Source organism: Lampetra planeri, chromosome 3, assembly GCF_965212315.1.
Source record: "Lampetra planeri chromosome 3, kcLamPlan1.2.h2, whole genome shotgun sequence".
NCBI lineage: Eukaryota > Metazoa > Chordata > Hyperoartia > Petromyzontiformes > Petromyzontidae > Lampetra > Lampetra planeri.
The window spans coordinates 23340898-23363690 of NC_136109.1; the positions used below are offsets into that span (position 1 = coordinate 23340898).

General features: G+C 45.1%; 1 protein-coding gene across 1 annotated transcript in view; it reads left to right on the top strand.

The window, feature by feature from the left end:
* The first annotated feature begins 13611 nt into the window (after nt 1-13611).
* LOC144741623 (calcium and integrin-binding family member 2-like) overlaps nt 13612-22793 on the top strand; it is a 41955-nt gene continuing 32773 nt past the window's right edge. The window contains exon 1 of the mRNA XM_078624128.1: nt 13612-13643. The gene's annotated coding sequence lies outside the window, so the exon portion shown is untranslated. The remainder of the gene's footprint in view (nt 13644-22793) is intronic.

The following is a 22793-nucleotide window of genomic DNA, read 5'->3' on the forward strand; positions in this document are numbered from 1 at the left end:
CAAGCAGGTCCTGCCACAACGGCTGCAAGTATAGGTACCCGGCCAGTACAACTTTTTAAAACGCAATAGTGTATGATAATTCGTTTACAACATAGCAATACCCCACCACCATGTAATCAACGCATCCTGTGGTATGATTGCTGGATTATGAAGAGGCGGCCGCGTCTAATCCAGCACGTTGGATGAGCGTTTAGTGTTTTATTTGCAGAGATGGAGCTATCGTGCGCATAGTGGTCGCACGAGGGGAGTTTAAGTTCCACATTAATCAGTACAGCAAGTAGTTTTTAGAGAGCTATATGAAGTGATGTCTGTGAATTATCTCCCTTCACCTGCAAGCTACTACAGTTTCCCGTACCTCCAATTAGCACGGTTGGCTATGTGCGGTGCAAAAGAAGTCCAACATACAGTACATACCCCCGTTAAAAACACAAAACAACAGACCCAGTAATGAGGAAATTGGCCAATGGTCCCAAGTAGGACCCCTCTTGGAAAGGTCTTGAGACTCACTGAGGTTTATTTTTTCGGTGTGAATAAAATCTAAAAATTATTACATTCGTTTGCGTATTGAAAGTGAATTCTCGTATTTTTTAAATGCTTCAGAGCGAATTCACTGATTCTTCTCAAGTCTCTTTTTCGAGGATGATACGGGTGAACAAGCGATAACACAGGTCATCAGCTTTATAGTACCTTTGTACCACCGCTCCACCCTCTGACTTATGCACGTTTATCTTATGCACGTTGATTTTAGCAGCACTTGTCGGTTTAAGCCTTGTCATATAAGCGTTGTAATTGCTGCGTATGTGCATGAACACATCCCCCTTTATGTGTCAACCCATTGCTGGCTTGGTGACCCAGGTCGCTGTTGGAAAACGAGACTCTCCTGGTGGCTCGAGTTGTCACCCGGTGAAACAGAGCAAACATTGAACTTCAACTTGGACGAGAGCCTCCCACCCCACGCCGTATGTCAGATGTTAACTACCTCGCCTGGTATACAGGAGGTCGTGGCTTCAATCCCGATACTGACGCCTGCTGTGTATTTGGAGTTTGCGTGTTCTCCCCGTGGTGGTGTGGATTTTTATCCGGGTCCTCCGGTGTCTCCTTCCTCATTTAGAAACATGCGTTTGGAGTATTTGGCTGCTATACATTTCCACGTGATAAGCCACTTCGTTGAGCTATCATTTGTGGCCAGGTCGTTAACCTGAAAAAGAGCTCTATAGCTCAGTGGGCCTTACCTGGTCAAATAAAAGATAGTTTTAGTTTCTTATGGTCACACTTCACCACATCGGTCATTGCTGGGCGGTTGAAGGTGAAGGAGAGCATAGACGTGGCAGCATACAAGTAGAGTACAATAAATAATGTCTCTGCACTGCCTTCTGCTATCCACAACATATTCCACACATACTCTTTTTGGTTCTTTCGATAAAGTCACGTAGGTATAAAAAAAAATCACGACGTTTCGGGCACAACACAAGCGTCCGTCATCAGGTGGGAAAGCCATATTCTCCGAATGATACGGCTATGAACTTTAAATGGTACGGTCAATAATTTTCCAAATTCTTAAATCCTCACATGGAAGTCCCGATAATACTGCAATGGCACCATCACCTCCAGGGGGTGGCGGTACCTACCCTCGTACTAGACCCGTCGTCGCTCCCACACACACAGATTTGCAACGAATTGACATACACATTTACGTAGCCTGCTTCACACCCGTAGTGGTAGTTTGGCTTCTGAGATTGTCAATATGTGGCCAATATATATAGAGAGACAGAGAGCCTATCAACAAATAACATTGAATGCGTCCGATCTTTTCAGGTTCCAGAAGCCAAGCAGCCCTGGATGCTGGATAGTATTTGTATGGGCGACCACCATGCATGACCGGTGTTCTAGGCTGTAGACTACTGGGCTGCATGCTGGATAGCTGTGCAGAAAAATCTACTGCTGCACTGCACTTTCTATGCGTCCACGTATGTGCTCCCTGCCCTCTTAACAGGCTGCAATGACCAGCGTCCCACGACCGACAGACCCGGCGCAGAGATGCCCTCATCCAGCAGTGGATTGACACAATTACCGTGCATGTGCATCAACATACAACTGGCAACGCGGTCGTTGGTCAACTTAACCAGCTTCATGGCTCGAGTTGTGAGCAAAGCGGTGCGATAAAATCTGTGGAAGACGACAAAAATACATCACAACGGAATACTAGTGCAGGCCCGGACACCAAAGCCTTAAGTTTCAAACAAGGCACACACCAAAAAAACACGTGTTTAACAGCATGCACGCGGCCGATGTGGATTTTGCAAAAAAACCATCAGCATTCCCTAGAAGACGTTCAGTGTGTTTCTCTTATCTTAGGTCACCGTCAAAATATGTTTTGAGGAACTTTGACCGACGGAGAGCATTTCTACTGGAATGCACTCCTTCAGGAAACGTTCGCTGGTTTTTTCAGTGGAGTGGGTTGTTTCTACACAATGTTTTTGGCGTGTTGCTTGAAGCTTACGATGTTCCGGCCTGCACGATTATTCTGTTGCGATGATGATGGTGGGTTTTTCATCGTCAATGACAGATTTTATAATCGTTGGCAAATAGTCAAGATAATCGGCCTCTTAAAGTGGAAGTGGGGTCTCCAAGTAAATGTTCTCTGCAGCAGTGGCTATATTGTGCTGATGCGTCGTAATAAGTATGACACCGGTTCACAGTTTCCTATCACTATATCACTGCTACTGTCAGTCGATCACGTTTGCTCAAATGTATTTGACCTCGGACAAGAGGATAACAATGCACTTCCAGAGAAAATGCTGTTGGATTTTGCTCATGCGCAGAGGCTGTGCTTTAAAAAAAAAGTTGAGTGTTGTTTGAAATGCAGTGTGACTTGCATCTTTAAACTCTCATTATCATCAATAATAGGATTAGATTATGTTGCTTGTGCACACATTTAATAATCACGCAACAACTAATACGGGGGATCCATTTGTAGATACCCTACCGATGTCTATGACCCTCTTCGCTTCTCAACAGGTGAGTGAATATTGTGAAAGTTGATGGCTCAATGTCCTACCGGCTGTTAAAATATCTAATGATTGCATTGCTATCGCTGGGAGACATGTAGAGGCATTGAAATAAAACTCGCTTTTTTCTATTTAATTTCTCCCCTTCCGTTTTAATGGGGCATCCATAAATTGATCACATTTTAAATTGAATTTTGTGAGCGCTTGAGGTCCATGTGAACGCCAGCTCACGTCATAATAACAAGAATTTAGACGGGCAAGGGCCTCCTACGCTTGTTTACACACCACTGTGACCGGGTCTTTGAACTTGTACAGAAAACAGTGAACAAATAATGTCCGTTCACAATTTGCAGGCCTTTGTTAATCCACTGCTTAATGAAGGTTCGTTCACAGAGGTTGCTTGACCATGCCTCATTTATCATCACGCTGCTCAGTGCAGGCTGGTGAAGTGGCGGGCGGGGTTGGGAGGGGAGGGGAGGAGGGGCACACACAAATGTCGCGTTCAGATATCGCTCGCCACTGATGTTAGCTGTACCCAGGAATCGAACTTAGGTCGCTTGGTCCGTAGCCACGTGTTTGTTTTTTAACTGCTGCACCACCGCTCAACCCGTATAGTGCAGAGGGGTGTATTACGTGCATGCTTTAACAAGTAAAAATAAGCAATAGTAAAAAAACAACTTTTAAAAACACGCTTTTATGAAATGTACTAGTAATGGAAGAACTCCACGACTCCAGGAAGTGGCCCCGAAGCTTGCCATAACAAAATGGACCGTGGCCAATTACAGCCAACGGCAGTTGACCGTGGACAATTAGACCCAAGCCGAAACATAACATATTAAAAAGAATGTTTAAAAAAAATATTTGTTATGATGGAATATAGTATTGTCATAAGTATGACATAAGTATAACAAGTTTGCAGTCGATACCACATTGGGAAGTGGGTTAAAATTGAGTGACAAGATTTGAGGATACAACGACAACAACAACAGACAGAGTGAGTTAAATAAAAGCGTGTAATAATAAAAAGGCAAATACCACAAGTGGATAAACTCCGATATCACTCGCCACTGATTATCGTTGGCCGTGACCGAGAATCGGAATCAATTCGCCCCATTCGAAGCACAGTGGGCTAACCATCGCGCCACCGCTCATCGCCTATACCGTATTCCGCATAATTATACATATAATCAGTGGAAACGTATTTACACAGTCAGCGTAATGAATTAAGCGGACAATATTGTGTTATTATATATTCGTAACTTTTATTCGTCACGACGACGCTGATGATGGTGTTAAGCCAGCGTAGGTCTTTCGAGGTGAAAGACTCAAGAAACGAACCATGAACTCGCATCTCGCAAACACAGTTCTGTACAGTTGGAGTGTAGCGAAATAATAAAAAAAAACATCTATTACTACCCTACGTATGAATACGTATTTGAGCCTGCCTGTAACGTGGATACATAAAAAAAATACTGCACGGACGTCGTGTACCGCGATCGCATTACAGTCATACGCCACGTTATTCAAAAATAGACCCACGGCTGTCAAAGGAATGATGCATGAATGATCGCCAACTCAAAAGGAGCATTAGTGCTACTTAATTTAGCGTCTAACTCGGACGCTTAAGGCATAAGGAGAGAGTCCTTGCCTTTAAGATGTGTCAGTTCGTCAGCATTGAATCGAGCATGCCTGACTGCTGATAAGGGATTCATATTCTTGGTTCTTTCGGTAAAGTCACGTAGAAGGGAAATAATAAAATAATAAAATAATAAAATTTCTCACGACGTTTCGACTGTAACACAAGCAATCATCATCAGGTGTGAAATCCACAGCACTTTTTTCAAATATTTCTTGCTGTGAATTTCACACCTGATGACGATTGCTTGTGTTGCAGTCGAAACGTCGTGAGAATTTTTAATGTTTTATATTTGTATTATTTTATTATTTCCCTTCTACGTGACTTTACCGAAAGAACCAAGAACATGTGATTATTGTAAAGACCAGAGTGTACTTTTTTCCGGGTGCTGAGAATACACTGAAACTACATTTCAGCTTAATGACCGACCACCAATAGGAAAACTAAAAACTTGTTTAATCAGGCGTGAGTTAATATGTGCTTACTTATAATTATGTGTACAGATAAGCACACACACACGCAGCCCAGGGATATGTAGCTTCGAGAAAATTAATTTGGAGGTTGTGCTAAATCATTTTACGACACATTCGCACGATTTATACGCATATTTAATGCTGATTACTGTAAATCTGGATTTACGCTTATCTCATTTCGTGTACGTCGGCAATTATAATCTCCGTCGGCTTCTGTGAGGCGTAACATGATGCTGCGTTTTACATCCCAATAATTGTGCTTTTCATGCCACGCATTTCAAATACATTCACCGGCGTAATCAAAGCATTATTTCAATTTACACCGTCCCTCGACACACACACACAGAAAAACAAAACTGTATTTCCACAACTGCATCTTTATCGTGTGTCCACAACACACACAAAAGCACAACCCTTTATCCTGTAACTATAATTAATAGGGGGGTAAGGGAGGTGTTGTTAATCCAGAAGTCTTGAGACCGTTTGATTTTTCAGGAGAGACCTTCGTTGGGATGTTTAGCCAATGCCCAGGTACTAGGTATCCGGAGAACCCCCATCACACTTATGAGGCAATGACGCTGAGAGGTCTGCACAGATTGATGCAACCCGTTTGCTGTGCTGCCATCTCGTGGCCACCTCTTGGGCCCAGTGGGGTTAGGAGTTTCACGTATTTTGTGAGAGCCACCAAATGTTGCAACTCGCTGTGTGCCCGTCATCCACCCAGTAACACTAAATTACAACGTGAGGGTTTAAAAAGAAAAAAAATTATTGTGACTGAGAGGATCTCGACATTTGGAACGACAGATATTCTACGGGATATTGTGGGGTTCAACGAGTGAGTTTTAAAGAAGGTTTGGTCGACGGGGGTAGATCGTGGGTTAATGCGACTAACATCAAATACATTTTCGTATTTTGTGTAATTCTGACTGGAGTCATCTCCAGCTAACCAAGACTGCCTTATCATTGACTACAATTCACTTTTTTTCTTTTACATTATTTTTGTTTATACATAATACTGCTAAAGCAGCATTCGCATAGGTTGTCTGTAAGCTAAACACTAAGTCATCAAGATTACAATTGTTGAAATAAAGAAAACAATGTTTGTGTTTAAGTGTTTACGCTAAAATGTAATACTTTGACAAAAACTTTCTTAACCATATACTACGCAACTATAGACCCACGAAATGGTGAAATAACACCGGAACTAAACGGGTTTTGAGAATGTTAAAGATAATAAAATTGTGGAATAGAGAGCGGGTGACAGAATACGAAAATAAAAAAAAATCAAGACGAAGAGGATGAAGCGATGAGAAGATGACAATTGTACCGAAGACAAATATGACATTGTGAAGAAGAACAGCGGGAGATTAGACAACGAAGACGAACGGGGAAGGTGAGAATTGTGTATCTGCAGGCGCGATATTAAAACCATGCAGAGGAGAGAGAAGCGTTGAGAAACAAAAATTATAATGACGACAAACATGACACAGTGGCAGGGTGGCGGAGTGGCGGGGTGGGCGGGTAAGCCGGCAGGAGAGAGGCAGTGAAGATGAACAGGAACGGGAGCAATTGTATCTGCAAGGCAGATTGTCAGTAGAGACGGTGCGATGCCGCTTTAGACCCGGCCTCCGATACGAAACGGTCGGCAAAAGTTGCCACCGCCGCTGTTAGCCGACGTTGGAAAATACCGAGCAGAGCACCTCTGATCCACCGCTGTCCATGGTGCTGACCTGAACGGTCGAGCGCGCCGCGAGAACTCAGCCGATAATAACTCCGCCCCGCCCCGCACCCACCCCGCCTACTTTTCAATCAACGTGCGCTCGCAAACACTTGCAGGGCCATCATTATCATTGCCGTGTAAAGAGCAGCGCCGCGAGCTCCAGCGTAGCAGCTCAACGCACGTGCGGGTTGGGCAGCTTTGCTTCTGCGTACCTCGCGTCGCTGGGATACATTCGCACCCGTATATTTATTTTATGCAAGAAGCCCAAGAAGAAGAGGAGGAGGAAGGGGAGGAAAAAGTGCTGCACTGTAGTTGCCGCAACGTCCCTCCCTATTACATCCCCCGGCGACTGACCAGGGAGTGCGCCATGCACGCTCGCCTCCCAGTGCGCGCCCGTCCAGCCAGCGAGCGGGCTCTAGCGGCCAGAGAACCTTGCGCTATTCCTCTCGCTCCGTGTGTCCGTCTCGGTGGGAGCTCTTAAGAAGCGGCTGGGTGATGTCGCGGTGCGTCGCCACCTCGGCCCCCCGCGCTACTCCGAGATGGGCAACAAGCAAACCATTTTTACAGAAGAGCAGCTGGACGCCTACCAGGTGAGAGGAAGGAGTGAGCCTCGTGGAGGTGGAGGGGTGGGGTGGGGGGGGTTCCGCAGATTTTTGGTGATGTCGCTTGAAGTAGCGGTGAGAGAAGCGCTGCGTTAACGTCGCACGGCAACTTAGGAGAGAGTCGCGCCGAGTTTTGTTTTGCGTGGCGACGCCGCGTTGGCGGTGAGGATGTGCACGGCCGTGCAAATGTTAACTTGGTTGCTCTGATTGAACGTTACAACTTGCAGCTAAATTGTGGCTTATGAGAATGGAGTTGTGAAATGATGAAATGCAGTTTCGGAGAGATGCGTTACGGCGTTTCCAAATGTTTGGTTTAAAACTTGGTTCAAAATGTTACAGTGCCTGTGTGTGTGTATAATGCGGCTGAGGTTGTTATTTATTGATGAGGATGTATTTTGTGAATTAACATTCCGATCATATGAAGTGGTCTCCACTGCTATGCTGGTCGCCACCATAGAGTGTACAAGCATTTTAAGCTGTTGGCTCATGGCTGCAAAACAGAGATGACCACAGTCCAACGCTCGTTTTAATAAGAGGGAACATTTTAGACGATATCCATTTCAGTTTGTTGGGGGTTTTTTTTTTGGAATATGGGGACGGACATTCGTTGAACTTATGAATTTGAAAGTGACGGTCATGTGGTAGTCGTCAATCGTAACCCGCACGAGCGAGCGTGGTGAAGCATGGTCGAATAGCTCCCCACTTGGCATGGTAATTCAGCAGTCGATTGGCAATGGGCATTCATTTTATTGCATATATGATATCGCTCCAAACGGAACTCGTGTTTGTCACCGCATCATCAGGAACAATGTAAGAGGAGGTGCAATTATCCGTTCACGTTGATGGCAAAAAAGCGCATTCATTATTGAACGTTTATCTTTGTGCTCAAACTCAAACCGCGTACATTGTCTATTGGACCGTATACGGCCAGTTCGTACTACGCCGGTCTCTCCGCCTTCAAGCCAGGTAGTACGGACTGTAGCACAGTACTCTTTCTACAATTCCAGACAGCATGACCCCAATTATCAGTTTGTAATTCATAGTTCTGTGTAGATATAATCAGCCTATGACCAAATTGCCCGGAACGTGCCGCTTCCTATAGATGTGGCCAGGTTGCCATAGGCGGCCTTGGGGCTATGCTACGTGGTTATCAGCAGAGGGCAGTGCAGAAAACTAAATGCCTGTACTGTACTTCTATGGTACCCTACCTATTCTCCCCGCCTTCACCAACCCAGACTGACCTGCGTGGTGAAGTATAGTCATATAACCTCCACTATCCGCATGGCATGAGGGTGTTCTCATTTTGTTCTGGATTGTAAAAAAAAAACCATATTTGTACATCTTGATCAGCCCACATGCGCACACACAATATTATAAACCCCGTGGCATCTTTCAACGTTTTTTTTTCTACATCCCAGTATAACAATGTATCATTTAAATCAATTTGCCAATCCACTGCTGGATGAAGGCCTTCCCATGTCGCTCCGATTAGCACGGATGGCTACGTGCGGTGCGAAAGACATTGAACATGCATACATGGGGAGTTTACGATCATACGTCACGCCGGTCAGCACGTGCTGGTGAAGGGGTCGCGTGCCCTGAACCAGCTCAGAATGTCACTCGCCACTGATGCTAGCCGTGGCCAGGTCTCGAACTCATGTCACTGGATTCACAGCAGCGCATCACGCTTCCAAAACCCATTCCTAAAACCATTCCTCATCGATTTCAACGGTCGAATCATTTTCTTGGTTCTTTCGGTAAAGTCACGTAGAAGGGAAGTAATAAAATAATAAAAATAAAACATAATAAAATAATTCTCACACTTGGGGGCCCTTTACCGAAAGAACCAAGAAGATGAATCCCTGCAGTCACGAAAGCTTTAAATCGAAATTTTAGGTCGAATCACTGTTTCACCTCCACCAATTATCACCACGCCCAGAGCAAAATTTGCAACCGTGGGAGATTCGATGTTTAAAATAAATTTCCATTTACACCCGAAAATGTGAGGACCATTAGAGCAGACACGGCACACTTAGGGGACTTTGTGGGTGACCTGAAGTTAGGGGGGGCGGAGCGGGGGGGGCGGATCGGGGGGGCACCGTCACGCCCAGCGCTCTGTCCCCCCGGGAGGGTTGGCGATGGGGGGGGGGCAAGACGAAGGCTCTGGTGGACCGCCCTCACCCTACCCGGCGCTGGTGCTGGCTCAGCAGGGCAGATGGAGTGAGCCATCACACACACTGCCAGCCCAAAGCAGGAGTTATTTGTCCGTGACGTGGCGAGCTCCGTGGGGCGTAACCTTCACTTGGAAATTGGCAGCGTTTTCTTTTCAAAGGCCCCATTTGAAGAGTGGAACGTTCTCCCACTTTGGGCAATTATGTTTCAGGCGGTGGATAGTTTATGTGCAAGTGGGTTCGTCAACCTGTCTGTACGGACCTTTCAGTGTTATCCCCTTGTCTGCACATGTACGGCCCTTTAAACTCGTAGTGGATTTTTGAACTGGTCTGTGGGAACTTTTCACTGTTATTCCCTTGTCTGTGCATCTACAGCCCTTTGATTTCGTAGTGGGTTCGTGAACCGGCGTAAACCTTTCAGCGTTATGCCCTTGTATGTTCATGTACAGTTCTTTTTTAAATCTGGTTGAAGCCTACATCACGCAGGCCATCTGTAATCTGTACACTACCACACTGGTCAATGCGAGTTGGTGAAGGTGAGATGCATAAACGCTGCGGCAGAGTACGACACAACATTGGATTCTGCTGCACTGCTCGCTGCTGGCAACACATATCCCCTGTGTGGGAGGCGTTTTTCAAATTTCCTTCCTCATGCAAAAACACCCTTGAAAAGGAATTACACAATCATTGACAGTGCATGATTCTCCGAAAACAAGAGTATTGAGACTCATGACACGATGCCAGGGTTTTCTGTTTTTATGAGAATCGATCATACGAAAACCGCGTTGCCAGATAATTCACGCGTTTTATTTTATCAGGTAAGGCCCACTTTAGGCAATTATTGTTGTTTAGCAGCTCAGCACCACCACTCAATGTGTGCATAACTCACAATTAGAATAAAAATCTCGTATAGGTTAGTTGTTTTGTTTTTCTTTAATATCAAACCTATTTTGAATAAATAAAAACAATGGAGAAATAACATGATGAATCACCCCCCCCCCCCGCCCCCCCATTGCCAATGTCTCTTTGTACACAGTGGTTAGATATTTAAATATTTGCAACATATATTTTCCAACCATTAACACTCATCTTTTTACTGCATTTACACTGAGGCAATTTTCTGATGCACGTAATTCAACACTCATCACTTAACCCATTTCAATTTATTTATAGGAAATTGTATCTTTTTTAAGTACAGTGGTTATGCATTTTTAAAAAACGTAAACTTCTCTGCCAATAAACTGTCGCGTCATCCGGTGAATAATTTTCCCATGTGACGTTCACACAAAAGACAATTTTTGTTACAAGCAGGACCATGTTGTCACTCACGTTCTCCAACCCAGTGTGTGTAGGTCTTCCTCGCCAAACTACCATGACGTAAATTCTAGATTTGAAGCTTTCGTGACTGCAAGGATTCATATTCTTAGGTTTTTTCGGTAAAGTCACGTAGGCAAAACATTAAAATTAATAAAAGTAAAATAAAATAAAAATCACGACGTTTCGGAGGCAACACAAGCTTCCGTCTTCAGGTGAAACCGTCACAGCCACGACAACTGTATCAAGTAAATGAGAGTGGTAGCTCTTGCAATCTCTCATTTACTTGATACAGCTGTCGTGGCTGTGACGGTTCCATCTGAAGACGGAAGCTTGTGTTGCCTCCGAAACGTCGTGATTTTTACCATGACGTAGTTTTGGTCCAGTGACACACGAGGCCGGAGACAGTGTCCCAACTGCCACTTTATCGCTAAACCCAAAACGACTTTGCTTGATGTCCTCCCACTCATTTTCGTTCCGCTGGCAAAATATTTCAAGGAGTTTGCTTTATTTCTGATTGTGTTATTTTTAAGGGTCATCACTTCCCTGACGGGTCAACGCTGTGTGCGTGTAGGGAGTGGGGAGCAGCAGTGTAATGGTTAGTGCGCTGCGCTACGAACACGGCGACCCGAGTTCTGTTCTCGCTCGCTAACACCAGTGACGATTATCTGAACCGGTCCTGGGCCTCCCCTAGGTCGACTCAGCATCAAATGAGTACCTGGTGCGGTGTCTAAACATCGCCACTGGGAGACAAAGGCGGCCGGGCGTGATGATGGCCACCCACCCCCTCGTGTGCCGTGCCGGCCTTCATAGGTGCTCGTTAACAGCACTTGCCCCTACAGTCTAATAAGGCTATACGAGGAATCTTTGTCTTTGTAGGGAGTATGTAGTGCAATGGTTAGCATGCTGCTTAAAGAATTCGACGACCCGAGTTCGATTCCCGCTAACGACCAATATCAGTGATGAATATCTGAACCACTCCTGGGCCTCCCCTAGGTCGATTCAGCATTGAATTAGCATCCGGTGCGGAGTGTAAACATCAACACTTGAGAGACAGTGGTGGCCGGGCGTGGGGCTGACCACCCAGGCGTGCTGCGCCGGCTTTCATAGGTGCTCGCTAACAGCACTTGCCCCAACGGTCTGTTAAAGCCTAGATGGGGGATCTTTGTATTTGCATGTGTGTCCGTGTGCACGTTTGTTTGTGGTTACACGTGTGTGTGTGCGCGCGCGCGCACGGTTGTGCGTGCGTGCTTGTGCGTGGAACGGGAATAATTTATCATCGATTCATTTATTGGGCGAGGGCCGAGGCTAAAGTTGGCCCGTGATTTGCAGTCACGTGATTCCTTTTTTTATGGCATTACAGGCCATCGGACAGCTCGATTTGAGAAGGCTCTGGTACCCCCCCCCCCCCCCCCCGTTGAATGGTTAAAGCTTCGTCCGATTGGTGAATCGCTCGTTCGACACCGTCCCCTCCGCAAAACAGAGCGTGGTGCTGCTACTCGTAGAATTCAAACGTAGAGCCAGAAGAGGCTGGTCACCTCGTTGTCATTGACAACAGTACATTGCTGGATGTGTCCAGGAGGCTGGGTGGTAGATGGCCCACTGACCCTGGACATTGCTCACGTGAAGCAATTTCTCCACCAAGCGTTTTTTTTGTTGTGCAGCGGAAAGAAGTGGACGCACGGGCCAAGTTTGCATGAGCAGTCTCTCCATCAAAATATGGTCTCCTTGTAAATAGTCCATTAGCAAAATAAGAGAGCGCTTCCTCGATTTTAAAATAAATGTGTTCATTTAAAAAAAACAAATAAATAGTTCATCAACATACCTCCTAAAAATTTCACATAAAGCAGTTACTCTGGCATGATTTATTCTCATGTGTCTTTCCAAAGCCAATAAAATCACCCGACGTGGTTTATGGCTCTGTTTACTTCTACATGCATGTTTTATTTTTATTTCATTTTTAAAACAAGTGAAGGGTGCGTATAATTACTGGTGCTGTGAAAATACCTAATCTACTGTCACAGTAAGGACATCGGCAACTCATTTGAGCATTTAAAGGGTCCCTATGATGAAAACCAGCATTCAATCAGGGTAGGCACTTAAAATGTAGGTTTTCGTAGCCAATTCAATGATCCACATTTGCCTTTTGGGTTAGGCGACATGGTGGTTGTATGCCAAATGTCGATAATTTTGGCATAAAACTACCACATGGAGTAAACCCAAATGCAAATGTGGATCAAGGTAGGCACTGGACACTGTGTAGCTTTATGCAGGTGAATTATCGAAAGGACCACTTCATTACAACATATTTATGTTGAAATCTGCTTCCACACAGGTCTCTCTCTCGACACCGTATCACAAAACAAAACCGTCAAGTGACATTCGCACAAATAAACTATGTTTCGAAATAGTGTTGCATGTGTGTATGTATGTGTGTGTGCACCTGCTGGGTCTGCCCGTGACCTCCTGCCAGCGGGCGTTCGACACTTCACGTGGCCTCAAGGTGCACTTGACCTGGCACAAGCGTCGTGGTGACGTCACCGCCACTTAGTGGCGAATGGCGGTTGTTGTTGTTGTGTGTGTGTTGAAATTCTTTCGCACCGTACGTAGCCAACCGTGCTAATCGGAGTTTCGATGACGCGTCACACGTCGCTCATCCAAAAATATCTCTTTATGTTTTTCAGGACTGCAGCTACTTTACGAGAAAAGAAATTCTCCGGTGAGTTAAAAAATAAGAATGCCTTTTGTGCATCATTCAGATGACCGCTTCCCACCGCCGGCCGCATGCCCGTTGAGGACCTTCGGGGGTGAAAACAACACTAACGTGGAGACGTTAAAGCGTAGAACCCTGAGCCGCTTTCGTATCGGCCGCCGCCACAAGCCAAATCTGCAGCTGCAGCGCAGAGAAGCAGCACCATTATTCTGTCCTAAATGCGTGAGACTCATTACACAGATAACGGTGCTGATGGGATGTGGTAACTTAGAACCAATTGGATTTTTCACCCGTGAAAGTAATTTTTGTTTGCCTGTCATAACATAATCACTGCGCTGTGATTTGTGCGTCGCATTCTACCCGAGCGCCATCCATTTCTCCCCGACGCCAGCACATGGGGCATTTGTGAAAGTCGAAACTGATCTGCCAGCTGATACTCGGCGGACCTCTCATCCCATAATGGCACTGTCCTGAATTCTTCCCGAAAAATTGGGCTCGCCAGACGGTAAAAGATTTTTGTTGAAAGTTCGTCATTAGGTTCGAGACATGTTTCGGCGTGCACGTGCGCGTGTGTGTGAGAGAGAATAGTGAGGCTGCCGACATCTTTTCAGAGCAAAGGCAATTTTTAACAAACAAAAACATGCTACGCGCATTGCCAGTGCCCTTCGAATTTCTGGGCTGCCTTTAATCCACTGTTGAGTTGTAAGTCACGCCCGATGAATGCGTCACTGACAGTTAGTGCTCAGAACTCGGGCATGGGTTGAAATGGGCCGGGTGTCTGCAAATACCGATAACAGCAGCTGCACCCGTGGAATGAAGTGTGGCAGAGACAGAGGAGGGTGGTGGTGGTGGTGGTGGGGATGAGGAGGGGAAAAACACCCTGAGAAAAATAGGCACAAATTTACAATTGGCCCATTCGTATCCACCGTCGGCCTCCCCGAGCCGGCTTGCAACTGAGAAATGCGGATGTCAGCAAGAAGGGGAGAGAGGAGAGGAGATGAAGGTGGCAGTTTGTTACAGTTAAACTACAGATGCTCAAGACGTGGCTTTTAAAAGCCCGTGTGTGAGCAGATAGCGAGATAATCATCGCACTAGGTAGCACTGCTTCAAGGGTTATGCTTTACGTTCGATGCCATGCCAGTCAATTTGGAGAGAAAAAATGTACGCATAATGAGACGAATTGTTTGTTTTAATCTGTTCGTTAAATTATTAACACACATCTTTGTATGTGTGTGCTTTGTACCGTACTCTATTCGTGGGAATCTATATTATATTCGTGGGAATTACCCAATTTAGCAATGGCAATTCATTGGTGTCTTTGGAGCCATGCTGAATACTGCAAGGGAACAGGATAATGAGAATAATGCATTGATCGTCAATGAAAGGACACAAAGTTAACTGAATTCAGAGATGAACAGATTCGTGGGAATCTGTTGAAAGTAACCAATTGTATATAATTAAAATATATATTCTGTAGTTCACCTATGTAAAATTGACACACTTTTGACGCGATGTAGACGATCGCGTCAAAAGTGTGGCACTGCTGAAATAACTATTGACGTTTGCTCCACAAACAATGTCACAAGTCACGGGGGTGCCAAGGCTGTCACGGTAATGGCTCTGAATGACGGACACGGACAGGCGGAAGAATGAATGCTGGGTGCAAACCTCATGATGTAGGGAACCGCGCTGGGCTGAAGCCACAACCTTGGCTCAAAGTACTCTTAGGTTTTTTCGGTAAAGTCACGTAGGTAAAAACAAATTAAAAATTAATATTACTTTTATTATTACTTTCATTAATTTTAATTTTATTATTATTAATTAATCATATTACTTGTATTAATTTTACTTTTATTATTTTTTTCCTACGTGACTTTACCGAAAAAACCTAAGAGTATGAATCCTTGCAGTCACGAAAGCTTCAAATCTAGAACTTGGCTCACAGGCCAGAGGGTTTTACACTGAGTGGCCACAACATTTGTTGTTACACTTCCATTCATCCCGGCTGGGGGTGGGTCGCGCCGCTGTTGTTTGGCACCGCTGGTATCGCAACAAAGTCCAGTACCAACGGTGGACGCTGAAGTAGCGAACGGAGCAGTCGACGACTCAGCCAGCTCCCCCCTCCTTGGTGCACCCTGTAACAGGACATCATGAATCCCCGACAGAATGAATGACACATTATGTTAATATACAGTCAGCCAATGGTCGTCAATGTGGGGATGAACAGTCAAAAATGTTACCAATGGGCTTTATCGGAGCATTGATCGAGCTTTGGATCGCTTTGCTGCTGAAACATCCGTATCGTTTCCGACTATTCACGGTCCCAGCATTCCTTATTTGGACAAGAACATATCCCAAAAATGCGTATTTGGGAAAAAAAAAAGTCACGCCCAATACAATCCCTCCATATATGGGGCCGAAAAAAATAACAATGAATAAATCATTCTGTCGGGGGATTCATGCTGTCCACTTACAGCGCCTACCCTCCCCCACCCCCGAACTGTGTCAGTGGTGTGCACTCGTCCCCCTCACCGCACCCATCACTCTCTCCGGCCCAATGCCGTAGGGGGCGTTGCTTGGACGTGGGTCAGAGACCCCAGCAGAAAGTCTTCCCGTACTTCAGGGCAGAAGGATGTTTGGCCTTGAGATGTAAATAGAGCTGTATGTCACTTGCGCACCACACACACACACACACCACTCCTCCATCTCCCCCAAGCATGTCGCCTCCCGTGTCTCGCATCTCTGTTAGGCTCATATCGCCCTCGGCTACCCCCCCCCGCACCACAAGCCCCCCCCCCCCCCGGCCCTCTTCTGTACTTCACAGCGATGAGTGTTAAAATTTAGCTTCCATGCAGTCTGCTTGTCTGGCATCCGGTCAACAAACTCACATGGAGCAGAAATCAGTTTTAATAATCTCGCGTCAGATGGTCGTACTCACGGTGCTAGTGAAGCCGACCGGGGATGAACACAAATAGCCAATTAAACCACATTTGCAATGTTCTTCAAAGTTATGCAATGCCTATGTGAGTGCATAAAATGCGTTCGTATGCTCTTGCTCTTACGGAAATAACCGGATTCAGAATTGCCAATTTAGCGGTCTCTGTGGAGCCACACTGACCATTGCAAGGGAACAGGATAATGAGAATAATTTATTGCTCGTAAATGAAAGCACACAAAGTTAACTGAATTCAGAGATAACTACAACGACGTCCTGTGTGGCCCATTGTTGTCTCACGATCTTAGGTAAATCAACGGACCATTAGTTCTCGTTTTATTTTTCTTTGGATTTTCTTGTATAACCCAACGAGGAAAAGAGTACTTACGAACGAATTGGCCAAGCGTGCCCCTGGAGTGACCCTCGGGAAGAACAAAAAAAAACCCCACTCTATTTGGTTTTCATTCTAGCTCTTCTCCATACTGCTCTGAGATTCTTTGATAACAATACCGAAGTGTAAGTGTGCATATATAATGTCGTGTAAATCGCAGCCTTTAGTGGTCATAACAGTGGCAGGACACTGTGATTAGTATTCGTTCAGAAAGAACGGCATGAATGTGAAAGACAAATTATTTTGTACCGACACGACTTTGAATTACTTAATCAGTTACAATGTGTACTTATTCATTCTATCTTCACCGCTATGTCCATTCGCACCACTGAATTTTAAATCTCCCTTTAGGTCACCGTCTCAAGGAAATAAAAATCACGGGATGATATACAACATCGGAACCAAATGTGCCAGGTCTAAGTGAAAGTTTATACACCGAGCAGAGCTCAGCAAAATATTAGGTTTAATATATGGCAATAATAATAATAATAGCTGCTCAAGCCCTTTGCCAATGCTCTGCTGGACGAAGGCCTCTCCCATACTGTTTCAAGCACAGGGCTTGTGTGACCACGCTTCATCATACTGGTTAGCGTGGGGGTTGGCGAAGGGGGAGCAAGGGCCGGTTGAGATACGACACTGATGTTAGCCGTGCAGCAGCATCAAACTCAGTTCACTGGGTTCACAGCCCGACATCCTAACCACTGCGCCAACTGCTATACCCCAGTTTAAAGAGTTTCCTCTTTTCACAGAATGCTCACCTCACATTCAGAAAGTCACGATTTCAAATCGCCGTGGGAAGGCGGTGGGAGTTTGGTTGACTCAGCCCATCATTATTGAGGGGTCGCTAAGATAGAAACCATTTTGTGAAACGTCAAAAGTGGTTTCCGCCGTCATAATGTGCAACATTAACTCCTGGAATGTGGAGCTGATCTCAATGCTCCATCTCTGCCGTGATCGTCCTGCACAGTGTGTTCCCTATTATTTTGGCTGCCATTCTGTCACCAGTCTCATCCATTGGATATCATCCGTTCTAGCCACGTGCCCTACCCTTTAGCCCACTCTAGTTGCTAAACAGTCTACGCGATGCCTCTAATTTGTGTGTTGTTCTCTGGTTTATATGTTCCTCATTCTGTCTCTCGGTTCAATTCCTAGGATGCATTTCTACACGCTTCTTTTTGTAAAAGAATATATTTTTCGTACCGATTTCTCCGTCTGTGTTTTAGATCCAAGCGTCACAGCGCATAACATGTACCAATTGAACACTTTATTTTTTAACATCGGCACCTCCGATTAGCACGGTTGGCTACGTACGGTGTGAAAGAAGTTCAGCATATGTTGCGTTTCCTTTTCAAACGTAACTTTGCAAAACGTCTCACGCGCCTCTGTATTTTATAATTTTCTTAAACAATTGCCCTACATATACATATTTTATTGTGTTTCACGGTTATGTCCCTCTAATATTGGCTTCCTTTGGTTGAGCAAGCTTGTTTTGTTTGTACATGCATTTGGTCTTGCTCGTCTTTATCTTTAGCCCTAAATACAGTCGTATCTGTTAAGCCCTTAACTCCTTTCTCACAACTTCTTGGTTCTTTCGGTAAAGTCACGTAGAAGGGAAGTAATAAAATAATAAAAATAAAACATAATAAAACAATTCTCACGACGTTTCGTGACTTTACCGAAATAACCAAGAAGATGAATCCCTGCAGTCACGAAAGCTTTAAATCCTTTCTCACAAGTCATTTCCATTGGTAGTATTATAATGACTGTCATCAGTGGATCTGGGATAGTCAATACTTTCACCATTTATCTTCACATCTTTATTCCTACGATCCAATTTTTGGAAAAATATCTTCTCGGTCACTGTGAATAACCTTGTTTAGAGTGGGGTCCCTTTGCTCGGCTCCCCCTGCTGATTTGCATTTTTATTTATTTATGCAATCTTACCGGAGCTGTTCCATCTTTACAAATAGTTTTGCTAATTTCCATATAATTTCCGAAGGCCTTGGACTGTGCGGGCTTGAATGACGACATCAATTATCCACTGAATCTAATTCTTTGTCGTGGCCTAGAAATGCTGGGCATAATGGTACGTTAAATTCATTTGTCTTTTTTAGTACATGATAAAGCCTATGTACGTATAGATGTGGTCAATGTTAAAAGGAAACAAACCTTTACTGATTCCAGCTTGCGATTGTTGGTTGGTTAGCCTCTAAACTGACGACTATTTCGTTTTCTGTGTTGTTCTAAAATTCTTCTTCTTGGTTCTTTCGGTAAAGTCACGTAGAAGGGAAGTAATAAAATAATAAAAATAAAACATAATAAAATAATTATCACGCCGTTTCGGCCACAATGCAAGCAGCCGTCCTCTGAGGACGGCTGCTCACCTGAGGACGGCTGCTTGCGTTGTGGCCGAAACGTCGTGAGAATTATTTTATTATGTTTTATTTTTATTATTTTATTGCTTCCCTTCTACGTGACTTTACCGAAAGAACCAAGAAGATGAATCCCTGCAGTCACGAAAGCTTTAAATCGAAATGTTCTAAAATTGTTTATAATGTGTGCGTGTGTGTGTGTGTGATAAGATGATACTGGTCTGTAATTGTTCAGATCGGATTCGACTCTCAATCACAACACAGGAAGTGATCGCAGGCTGTTGCGATGTAAGTTAGGCTTGCATCACAAAATTAACACAGTTAATTTCAGGCAAGAACAAGACGATTAACATTTGCATCAACATTTTAGATCAGGAGGTGGGAGATTTGACATTAGTTCTAAGCAACGAATTTAAATCCCTAGAGAAGAAAATTATTCACTGGATATTAGCACTTTAAATTATTGGATAATTAAAATTTGAAATGGAAACTCCACTTAAAGTGCGGCTCAAAATATACAAATCCGATGACAGGTTATCTTAAACCCACAAATGAGCATGTGGACGAAGATTAGAGCTACAAAACCGAGTGAAAATGTAAAACCAACAGAAAACGTAGTACTGAAATCATAATACCATAAATTACTAATGTATTTATATATACACGCATTAATGACATATACCATTGCTGTAGTTGACAAAGGACTATTTATTATCATTAATTTTCTTCTTCTTATTATTATTATTATTATTTGCTGGATAAGCTCAAAAGTAACCTTTGTTGACCTCACGTAGCTGCAGAGTCACTTGCCTAATTAACGAAGGGCAGAGCACAACAGCCCGTTTGTTAATTATAACCTCGCGAAGGAGATGCGGAGAGGGGGGGTGGGGGGAGGTGATGGAAGCATATGCCACGCACACCGGGCATAGCCCCCCGTGCCTCCCTCCTGTGCCAGGTCACTAAATCATAAAGCCTGTCAGCACTGCCGCTTCTGTGTTTAGCTTAATGGCAAACCGCAGTCACCTGGCTCGTAGTTCATTAGCTGTGATCGGCGCAAGCCATTCAACATTCAAGTAGAGGCAAGAGAGGATACACGGAAACCAACGTGTCAGCCGCCCGTTATCGGTGGGATTGTGGTTTTCCTTTCCTTGCCGTTGCCACGAGGTTACGCGAACTATGGCATTGACGGGACAATCGTCTCGGCCTGTGTGGCAATACAACCTCATGGGTTTAAAACGGGTAACGGTGCAGCCCTGCTCATGCAGGTGCCCGCAAATAGGGTTGTAATGAGCCTCTAAGGGGTATTTGGTCTACTCTTCCACGCCGGCCAGACCGTCTTGGGGGAAGTGCATGCACTTCATCCCACTGCACGCAACGTGCCGATCGTCGAGCCGAGTGGACAGAGACAAGGGGCTGTTTAAGAAACCCACCCATTGTTTTAACCGCCGCGCTATGAGATGGAATCGAACCAGTGACCCTCTGTATTGCAAGTCCAGTGAGCTAGCCATAACACCGCAGCAGCTCAGGCGTACATGTACTAGTGTAGTGGGTTCCACGGAGACACACACGTGAACTTGGAGGCAACACGCTTATTCTCACACCCCAACAGGGTAACTACATAAACGTAACAACGGGTTAACTCGACCACAACGGGGTAACTACATGAGCGGGTCAGTCGGCTAACACACTGCCTGACCCACGATGCCGAGCGTGACGACCGAAGACCGAGGATCGAAGAGACGAAACACGACGGGTTCCATTGCAGCAGACAGCCCGGGTCGGACCTCGGGAACTCCCTTTTATGCCCCTCAGCGTGGCCTGACTCCGCCTCGGCCACGCCCCCCTTCTAGAACTCACTAGAAGACTCTGGGCCTTACATCACATGTCCCTTCGGTCACCTTTGGCCCACATTCTTACGCTGTCCTGGTCACGTGCCCTCTCGGGTTTAACCAGACTGCCACGTCCTCAACTGCCCTCTCTTTGTCACCAGGACCATGCCCCCTAGGGCCCCCTTCCATGCCATGCCTACTCTGGTGCCAGAGAGAGGCTCTAACACGCACAGTTGCACTCTTCTCTCAGTAGCTGGCGCGAAAGGCCGTAGTGACTCCATTTACGTCACTACATATGTATGCGTGCATATTGTGGGGAGCAGTGGAGTAGCGGTTAGCGCTGCGCTACGAACCCGGCGACCCGAGTTCGATTCCCGCTCACGGCTAACACCAGTGACGATTATTTGAACTGGTCCTGGGCCTCCCCTAGGTCGAATCAGCCTCAAATGAGTACCTGGTGCGGTGTGTAAACATCGCCACGAGGGAGAGAAAGGCGGCCGGGATAGTGCTGGTCACCCACCCCCGTCGTGTACCGTGCCAGCCTTCATAGGTGCTACTCGCTAACAGCACTTGCCCCAACAGTCTGTTAAATTCTATATGGATGCCGGGTCTTTGTGTTTGTTCTATAAAATGAATCAGAAATCTTTCGTCCACTTGAATTAGTTTTAGTTTTGTTTCATATAACAAACACAAACTAAAACATGAGCAAATTTCCCACCACATTTTTGGAAGACCCAAATACATAAACAACTGTTACATTAAACATGCGGTTAAGGATGTCATTGCTGCTGGGTTAACTACAGCTATGTATGTATGATGGACTTCTTTCGCACCGTACGTAGCCAACCGTGCTAATCAGAGGTGTTAAGGACGGACAAGAAACTAAACACAAAAAGTCGTTGTAAAGAAATGAGTTTTCAATCTATATTTAAGAGTGCATAGCTCCAGGCTTCAAATCAAGATTGCATAGCTCCAGTGGCTTCCTAATATTGGAAGGAAGAGCGTTCCAGACGGTTGCAGAAGCGCATCTGAAAGCGCACGATGTTTGATGACGAGCCAAAAGCAGCTGCGAGGATGATCGGAGTTCGCGAGATGGTTTATGCTCCTTGATGAGATTAACAAGGTGTTGTTGGTTCATTTGTGGCAATCACTTTGTGTGCAATGATCTTGGTGACTGAATATTGAGCTGTCGGGTTGAGCTTAGCACCCAATTAATGGGCTTCACAATTTGAGCTACATATGCACACAATTGTCATTAACTTGGTTAAGATTCTATGTGGTTGAGCTGTGTACCTCAGATTATGGGCACTTGGTCACTGGGATAATGGGCTTCATGGTTGAGATGGGAGCCTGAGACACGGGTGCCTTGCTGCCATATCTTAGCACAGAGTAGAAACTTTTAAAAAAACGCGTTTTTCAATCTCGATCTTTAAGTTTTCTACTCTATTGTGCAAAGTCCTCTTGGCCATAATAGAGGTGTTTTGGGTTAGATCGCGTAAATATATAAATGTGTCGTTAAAACCCGCCACCACCCGACACAGCCAACTAGTAAGGGTTGTCACGTAAACAGAACATGCCAATTTATTCATAAATTTACGCAATCTAACCCGAAAACCTCTATTATGGATG